This window comes from Solanum pennellii, chromosome 10 (genome assembly GCF_001406875.1).
Source record: "Solanum pennellii chromosome 10, SPENNV200".
Classification (NCBI taxonomy): domain Eukaryota; kingdom Viridiplantae; phylum Streptophyta; class Magnoliopsida; order Solanales; family Solanaceae; genus Solanum; species Solanum pennellii.
In genome coordinates, this window is record NC_028646.1 from 28,785,333 (window position 1) to 28,795,023 (window position 9,691).

The following is a 9,691-nucleotide window of genomic DNA, read 5'->3' on the forward strand; positions in this document are numbered from 1 at the left end:
AAAAAACAACCAAAATATATGGCAAAAAAATATTTGCAACTTGAATGTTGGAGGAAAATCAGAAAAGATAACCATGAGAGAGAAAAAAAATTAAATGGGAGAGAGAATTAACAATTTGAAAAGATAAATATGAGAGAGAATGATTATTTTTTTTTTAAAAAAAGGATATATAGAATTAATTGAAAAAGAGAGATAAAATAGGAAGAAAATTGGGACACATAAATTTTTTAAAATAATGACATTTTTGACATTATTGCTAATATTTATAAAGTATGGATATTTTTACTAAATATGTTATTTATTTTGACTAGTTTACTAATTTTTCCTTAAATTAATCCTTCAGATTTTGGTTAGAGAGGAAGAGGAGGGAAACAAAGGTTGGGTTTGGGAATAATTTGGGTTGGGAAAGGGAATAAAAGGGAATGGGCTGCTGAAAATTTGAATAAAATGGGCTGAATTTTAAGGAAAGTGGGCTCACTATTGAAGAATAGGCCCAAAATTGAGTTAAGTTGGAAGTTAAAGTTGGGTTAAATTTAATAAATAGCCAAATTGAGTTAAGATAATAAATTCGGCTAAATCTGAAATAAAACGAATTAGTATTAATTAACCAGCGAGCTTCTTTATTTTAGTAATATAATTATTTTGATTGTAAAATAATGATTCAAAATATAACCATAATTTAAACTAAACTAGTTTAATAGAATACTCTACTAAAGATTAAAATATTTTGAGAAATAATCATAAAATATACCAATTATATACATAATTATGAAAAATATATATGTTATCTAAAAATTATAAGAAAATGGCAAAAGTATCCAAAATAACGCAAAATTCATATATTATTTTTTCACAAAATTTGAAAAAAAAACTAATTATTTTAAATTGCTTGGAAAATTAAAGAAACTCGAGAATTAATTTATACCGAGGAGGGTCGAAATTGGGTGTCAACAATTGTCCCTCATTTTACTTGGATTGATGCAAGAAATTTGAGGAAAATGAAATTGACCAAGCCAATTTTGACCGACCACACATTCATCTTTAAGAAAAGGATTTGGCAAAGGGTTTAGGAATTATGGCCGAACCCCGGAAAAGGTTACCTACATATCTCAGGCTATATGAGAATTCAGGTCGCTTGTAGTTCGACACGCTATATTTAACGCACGATTTTGGATGAATTCACGAGCTACCCCGATACCGAGTTATGAAGGTACCGAAATGCTCGAGAATAAGATTCGAGAGCGAAACAGACGAAACTCAAAGGAAAACCCACATGCCTTCTGATAGGGGTGTGGTTTGATTGCGGTGGAAGTCGCTCCTCTGCTCGCGTCGCGGACAAGTTTGACATTCCTCTTTGGACTGTGTCTCAGTTCACTGCTAAGAAAAGTTCCACGTTATGCTGCATCCGTTTTGATGTCGTCCGCACCTGTGGCTTTTGGAGAATTCATCCTTTCGGATGCTCTCGACAAAGACTGAGATAAAAACTCGTCAGCTAAAAAAATGCAATCAGAATGGGAGACAGTGTCTTTTACCATGTCGACACTCAATTGTTCTCCTCGACATTTGACGTCAACTCGATCGGTCTAACATAAAGCAAATAAAGCTTATGTCTGGTGTTTGCAATGTAATCTCCAACGTAATCTTCATTGATGTCGAAATAAATAAATAAATGCTGATGCGATGCCAATATTTCTTTTGACGTCGTCTTCGATGTTTTTCTTGATGTTTACTTTTATCAAAACAAAAAAACGCAGTTGATGTCGGTGGATAAATATTTATCTTGGGATGCACGATCTCCTTTGTTTAACTGTGCATGCCTTCTTGTGGGGCATGGATATCTTCCTGTGATACGTAAATTTCTGCGAGGTATGAAATCTTCCCGCAATGCATAACTTTCTGCAAGGCATGAAATCTTCTCGCGAGGCATAAATTCAATGAGGCATGGAATCTTCTCGTGATACGTAAATTTCAGCGAGGTATGAAATCTTCTCGCTATGTATAAATTTCAACAAGGTATGAAATCTTCTCGCGATGCATAAATTTCAACGAGGCATGGAATCTTCTCGTGATACGTAAATTTCAGCGAGGTATGAAATCTTCTCGCGATATGTGGATATTGACTCGCGATGCATGATCCTCTGCGATGCATGAATTTTTGACTCGCGATGCATGATCTTTCGTGATGCATGGATATTGACTCGCGATGCATGATTTTCCGCGATGCATGAATATTGACTCGCGATGCATGATTTTCCGCGATGCATGGATTTTTGATTCGCAATGCATGAATATTCATATTGTCTCTGTTAATGATAGCGGTAAGACGACCTCTAGATAGTATATCGTCTTGATCGATAATAAAATAACTGACCCCTCTGGGTAATACGTAATATCATGTCTAAAATTATGATGCAAATGACGTCCTTTATGGAAACCGTAAACTCTTCCTTGAGATTTTCGCTTGATTCTCTTTCGAATCTAGCTGGACGTTCTTTGTAAATTTCATGTTGTTTGAAAATTGATTGAAATAAACAATTCATATTCCCAAGTCTCCGACATGAGCAATATAAAATGCTTCCTGCTTCTGGGAAGCTATTAATTTTTGGGTTAGTTTTCTCTCCTTTAACTTCTCCATATTCATCCACCGGAAGAGTTTGCTGATTTCAGAGCAAAGTTATTAACCTGCGCCCACAGAAAATTTGTTAGTTTTAAAGACGAACTAATCTGTGTCGATTTCTTCAGCTGTCTGCTTCTTGTCCCGCTATTTCCGGTTGATTTCCCGATCTCCCAACTCTTAATAGATGAGACAAAATATTTTATGCCAAAATAAATGAAACATAAAAAGGAAAATTTAAGAGAGATAAATTTTTCGAGAAATAGTATCTAAAAAGGGTCTCCGCCAAGTCATGTCATATCAGGCTTAACAAACTTCTTTGAGTTTGATGCTTGAAGGCCTATTTTATTATTCGCTGGGGAGTTTTCAGAGTCGCTCAGGACTTGTAGATAAACCCATGGGGAAATTTCGAGGCCATCCTCAAAATTTCTGTCCCAGTTACAAATCTTGAAATGTCTTCTGCCTTGACTTGCTGAGGAAGAATCTCTTTTTCGAGAATTTTTGAGTCCCTCTCAAAAATTCTGTCCCAGTTTCTATTGTAAAGAGAAATAGAAATCTTACGGGAGACATGACCGAACCCTAGTGGCGCCTACGTATCCCGTTGACGCAGGAATCAGGTCAAACGTAGTTCCCCTTAAAGGTTAACAAAAAATAAAATTTACAAAGAAAACCGACCGAGGCCGACATAGGCCGCCTACGTATCTCATTCTTGAGAATTCAGGTCGAAAGTAGTTCAGATACAAAGAATTATTTAAAGGGGATAAGTGGGGTGACCGAAGCCGACATAGGCCGCCTACGTATCTTATTCTTGAGAATTCAGGTCAGACGTAGTTCATTACAAGAGGGGTAAAATTTTAAGCAAGACAAATACAAGAAAACAGAACGATTACAAGTAACTAACAGAAATGCAAACTGAAGCTTCACACGTAGTATCTCTTGACAACATCTGAGTTGATAGGTTTGGGCCATATAGTGCCATCCATCTCTGACAGGACCAAAGCACCTCCAGATAATACTTTGCGAACCATGTAAGGTCCTTGCCAGTTCGGTGCGAACATTCCTTTGTACTCTTCTTGATGAGGAAAAATACGCTTAAGAACCAACTGACCAACCTCAAAATTTCTGGCTTTTACTCTCTTGTGAAAGGCACGAACCACTCTCTGCCTATACAATTGACCATGACAGACGACAACCATTCTCTTCTTATCAAATTAAATTTAGTTGGTCAATCCGCTTAATAACCCATTCAGCGTTACTCAACTCAGCTTCTTGGATGATTCTCAAAGATGTTCTGACAGTCGTGCGGTACCCCAATAGAGCATATGGTAATATCTCATGCCAACCTCGATGCTTGTCAATCATTTTCCTCAAAATCTTTTTGATATTCTTATTAGCGGCCTCTACAACTCCGTTCATTTGGGGACAATAAGCAGTTGAATTTCGATGGATAATCTTAAATTGCTCACATATCTCTCTCTCCAAGTGACTGTTGAGATTCGCACCATTATCAGTAATGATGGATTCTGGCACTCCAAATCTACATATTGGATTGGTACGAACAAAATCAGTCACCACTTTCTTGGTTACCGACTTGTAAGAAACTTCTTCCACCCACTTGGTGAAAAAATCAATGGTAACCAAGATGAATCTGTGTCCATTAGAAGCGGCTGGCTCTATCGGACCGATGAAATCCATTCCCCAAGCTACAAATGGCCAAGGTGAGCTCGTAGCATTAAGTTCGTGAGGTGGTACTTTGATCAAATCACCGTGTACTTGACATTTGTGGCATTTTTGCACCAACTTGCAACAATCATTCTCCATAGTCAACCAGAAATACCCGGCTTGTAGGATATTTCTCGCCAAAGTGAGCCCGTTCATATGCGTACCACAGACTCTAGCATGTATTTGTTCAATAAGCCTCGCAGCTTCGACGGAATCAACACATCTTAGAAGATCCAAATCTGGAGTCTTCCTATAAAGGACTTCTCCACTTAGAAAGAAATTGAGAGCCACACGACGTATTGACTTCTTTTGGTTGGCTAGCATCTTCAGGATAAGTTCCAGACTCCAAATACTTCTTTATATCAAAACACCAAGGCAAACTGTCTGGTTCTGGTTCAACATGGGAACAATGGACTGGATGTTCTTTCAACTCTATATCCAGAGAATCAATATAATCTGTATTCGGATGTTTAATCGTCGAAGCGATGGTGGCCAGAGCATCGGCTAATTCATTCTATATTCTGGGAGTATGTCTGAACTCGATTTTACGGAATCTTTTGCACAATTTTTGCACATACTGTACGTAAGGTATAATCTTCGGGTTCTTCACAGCCCATTCTCCTTGAACTTGATGAATCAAAAGATCTGAGTCTCCAATAACCAATAACTCGTAAACATTCATCTCGATGGCCATTTTCAAACCAAGAATACAAGCTTCGTATTCAGCCATGTTGTTTGTGCAATTAAACCGGAGCTTAGCCGCCATGGGATAGTGTTGATCAGATTCTGACACTAAGACTGCTCCGATACCTTTACCTTGATGATTTGCCGCTCCATCAAAGAATAATCTCCAACCTGGATACGCTTCAGAAATGTCTTCACCCACAAATGACACTTCTTCATCGTGAAAATAAGTCTTAAGTGGTTCGTATTCTTCAACAACGGGATTTTCTAGCAAGGTAATCAGCCAAAGCCTGTGCCTTTATCGCTTTCTGAGTCACATACACAATGTCAAATTCACTCAACAGCATTTGCCACTTAGCTAACTTTCCGGTCGGCATCGCCTTCTGGAAAATGTACTTCAGTGGATCCATTCTGGATATGAGGTATGTAGTATAGGAAGAAAAATAATGTCTCAGCTTCTGGGCTAGCCACGTCAAAGCACAACATGTTCTCTCCAGCAAAGTGTAACGAGACTCGTATGGAGTAAACTTCTTGCTTATATAATAAATAGCTCTTTCCTCCTTTCCTGTCTCGTCGTGTTGACCAAGTACGCATCCGTATGAGCTATCTAAGACAGACAAGTACAGCGACAAAGGACTCCCTTCTCGCGGAGGAACCAATACCGGTGGAGTGGACAAATAGTTCTTGATAGCATCAAAAGCGGTCTGACACTCTTCGGTCCACTTTGTCGGGGCGTCTTTCTTTAACAGCTTGAAAATAGGCTCACACACCACGGTTGATTGAGCTATGAATCGGCTGATATAGTTTAACCTCCATAAGAAACTCATCACCTCTTCTCTCGTCTTCGGCGGAGGTAACTCTTGAATTGCTTTAATCTTAGAAGGGTCGAGCTCCATACCCCTTCTGCTGACTATAAATCCCAACAACTTCCCGGTTGGAACTCCAAAAGCGCATTTGGCGGGATTTAACTTCAAGTTGTAACGACGCAAACGTCTAAAGAATTTTCTTAGATGTGTCAAGTGATCCGAACTCTCGCGGGATTTGATTATGACGTCAACCACGTACACTTCAATTTCCTTATGAATCATGTCATGAAAAATAGTCGTCATAGCTCTCATGTAAGTGGCACCGGCGTTCTTGAGGCCGAACGGCATCACCCTGTAGTGATATACACCCCAAGGTGTAATGAAAGCCGTTTTTTCTGCGTCTTCTTCATCCATCAAAATTTGGTGATAACCTGCGTAACAGTACACAGATGACTGCATCTCATGTTTGGCACAGTTTTCAATCAAAATATGAATATTCGGCAACGGAAAATTATCCTTCGGACTAGCGTTGTTGAGCAACACAAATCCTGATTTTCCCGTCTTTCTTGGCGACCAGAACAACGTTGGCCAGCCAGGTTGGATATTGTGTCACCTCCACCAATCGGGACTCTATTTGCTTGGTGATCTCTTCCTTTATCTTCAAACTCAGTTCATGCTTCAATTTCGAGTTTTTTGCTTCACCGGGTCAAAACCTGGGTTAATCGGCAGCTTATGAGATATGACATCGGTACTCAACCCTTGCATGTCACCGACTTCCCAAACGAACACATCACTATATTCAGCAAGCAAACGAACTAGGCCCTCTTTCTGAGCTTCATTTAGGTGGGTGCTGACTTTAACCTCTTTAACACATTCCGAATCTCCCAAATTCACCGTTTCCATTTCCTCTAGATTCGGTTTATGCTGATTCTCGAACTGCCGGAATTCCTATGCGACATAATCTGGTTCCCCACTTTCTTCTTCATGATCGTCAGTTTCATCGTCACCTACCTTATTTTGTTTATTTAGCTCGTGACATGACATGACATTGGCAGGTCTGTAACTTATGTTACTGAAATCATAAACAGACAAAATTAGGGAAGTAAGGTATAACAAAAACTAAATAAATAAAGTTAAAAACAAAGAGGCTTTCATTTAAAAACAAAGCAAACTTTGGCCATGGCATGGGGCCATGTAGCCTTTTTGAACATCACAGTGAAAATTTGAACAATTAAGAAAATGCAAAATGGTGGGTCTCGGGCCTCTTCCGGACTACCACCGATTTTAATGTGCATGAAATGATGCCTTTCTACCGCAGAGTTCGGGGTATCAAGATCGGTGTGGAGGTCCAGTTCCGTAGCACCTCCCCTGGTTCAGCATCGCGAATACCAGCTAGATCGACCTCCTCTTCGACAATAACATCGATCTCCTCGAAGAGGTCACAGATTCCTCCCCTAACGTCTTCATGCTCGGCATACTCCTGGATTGGAAAGGATTGATACAAATGTGAAATCGGCCTAGTCAAGGCTTGATCATTTTTCTTCTTCACTTTCATGTCATCATCTATGGGGATGTACCCCAAACCATATCTGGATCCCTTAACAAGGACCGGAACAGGCTCAATAATTCCTTGGGAATCTCTTCCCAATCCGAACCCTGGCTCAAAACTGTTCTGAAGCATCACAGTGGCTATCATCTTGTATACGGCAGGCATGGGGGTCTGTGGGGCCAAGTCGTCATCGGTGGCATTCACCAACTCCAATGTGTAAAAGTCTGTACCTCGCGAAATCTCATCAATGATCGGCACCTGCCTGCCAAGGTGGCTCCCCTCGCCGTGAATAACCAACTCTTCATTCTTCCACACAAGCTTCATCATTTGATGGAGATAAGAGGGGACGGCTCCAGCCATATGGATGAACGGCCTTCCCAAAAGAAGGTTGTAACTGGTATCTATATCCAATACTTGAAATTGCGCGCTGAACTCTGCGGGGCCCGTTTGAAGGGTCAAATTCACTGCCCCTAATGTGTCTCTTTGAACCCCATCAAAAGCTCTCACGTTGACCTGGTTTTGCTCCAGTTTCCCAAGGTCAAACCTCAGCTGCCTTAACGTCGACAATGGGCAGATATTCAAACCGGATCCGTCATCCACTAAGACGCGATTGACAACCTTTTCATGGCATATCACGGTAATGTGCAGCGCTTTGTTGTGTGATCTTCCTTCGACTGGCAGCTCATCGTCACAAAAGCTAATCCGGTGCCCTCGAATGACCTGATGAATCATGGCAGTCACGTTATCACTACTTGTACCTGAGGGTACGTATGTATCATCGAGAGCTTTTATTAAGGCCTGCCTGTGGGACTGAGAGCTCATCAGCAGGGCCCATACGGAGATTTGAGCCGGAGTCTTCTCTAAATGTTTGACGATGGAATAATCCTTTGGTTGCATCCTTCTCCAGAATTCTTCCGCTTCTCCTTCGCTTATCGGCCTCCTAGCCTGGTCCTTCTTGTCCTCCGAGAGCAAGCTCGTCAGTATTGTAACACCTTCCAAACCTGGTCATGCCTTGACCGCAGTAGTTTCAATGACAAATTTAGGCTTGGCGAGAGTTTCTTACGGCACCAAGGCGACAACCTTTGTAGGTGTCAAAATAACAAACTCTTTCTTTTCTTTGACGCTTAAAGAAGCGACAGCCCTTTCCAAATCGTCGTGAATGATGGGAGTAATCATCTTCGTTCCACACCAGTCTTCATCCGTTTTGATCATATTAACGTTGCCACCTCCATGATTCGGCAACAGGTTTGTGTTGACATTTGGCGCCGCCGGTTGGAGAGAAACTACCTCCTGATCGATCAGATCCTGAATTTTGTGCTTAAGGCTTATACAATCTTTCGTATCATGTCCAACACTGTTGGAATGATAAGCACATCTCTGATCGGGCTTGTAGAACTTTGAATTAACATCCACGGGCTTGGGCCCCACAGGGTGGATGTATCCATCCGCAGCCAGTCTCTTATACAATTTGGTCCGGCTTTCAGCAAGTGCAGTAAAGTTCCTTGAGGGCCTCTTTTCAAATCCGGGTTGGGAAGGGTCATAACCGCTTTGTTGAGGGGGAGGCACCTGCTGATAATTTTGGGTATTCAGACGGGGAGCTTGGTTTCTAGGATATGGGTTTGTTTGATAATTTGGCGATGGAGCTTGGTAATTTGGGAGGGTATTTAGGTACAATGGAGCCTGTACTTGATAAATAAGAGGGGGTGCTCGGTAGCTCGACTGTACATTGGCACAGTTGGGAGCAATATTCTGATAGGGAGATGGAATTTGGTAAGATTGAGGGTAATTTGTGTACATGGGAGAAAGATTTTGTGGATTAAGGGGTGGACTCTGGTACAACGGAACTTGGGCGTTCGGATAAGTGGGGGTAGTATTATGGTTATTGGGATGACTGGATTGCGGGTAGTAAGCTTGGTGGGACTTTGGGGAAGGCCTGGAACGACCTTGGGAATACGACGAGCTTCTGGGGTTTTTTCTTCCCCCATACGAGACAGCAGAAACTTCTTCTCTTTTCTTCTTCAGCAATCCTAAAGATCCAGGTGACGTGGATACACGGGCTATCTTCCCCGATTTCAAACTGTCTTCGGTCTCACAAATTTTGACTATCTCAGCAAATTTTGCTCCAACGAGCAACATAATTCTGTCGTAGTATTCTGGCTTCTACACCCGCACAAACACTTCCACGATCTCTTTCTCGGTCATGGGCGGCCTTACTCTTGCTGCTTCCTTCCTCCAACTATAGGCGAACTCCCTATATATTTCAGTTAGTTTTTGCTTCATCTTCTCTAGAGAATACCGATCGGGAACTATTTCGAT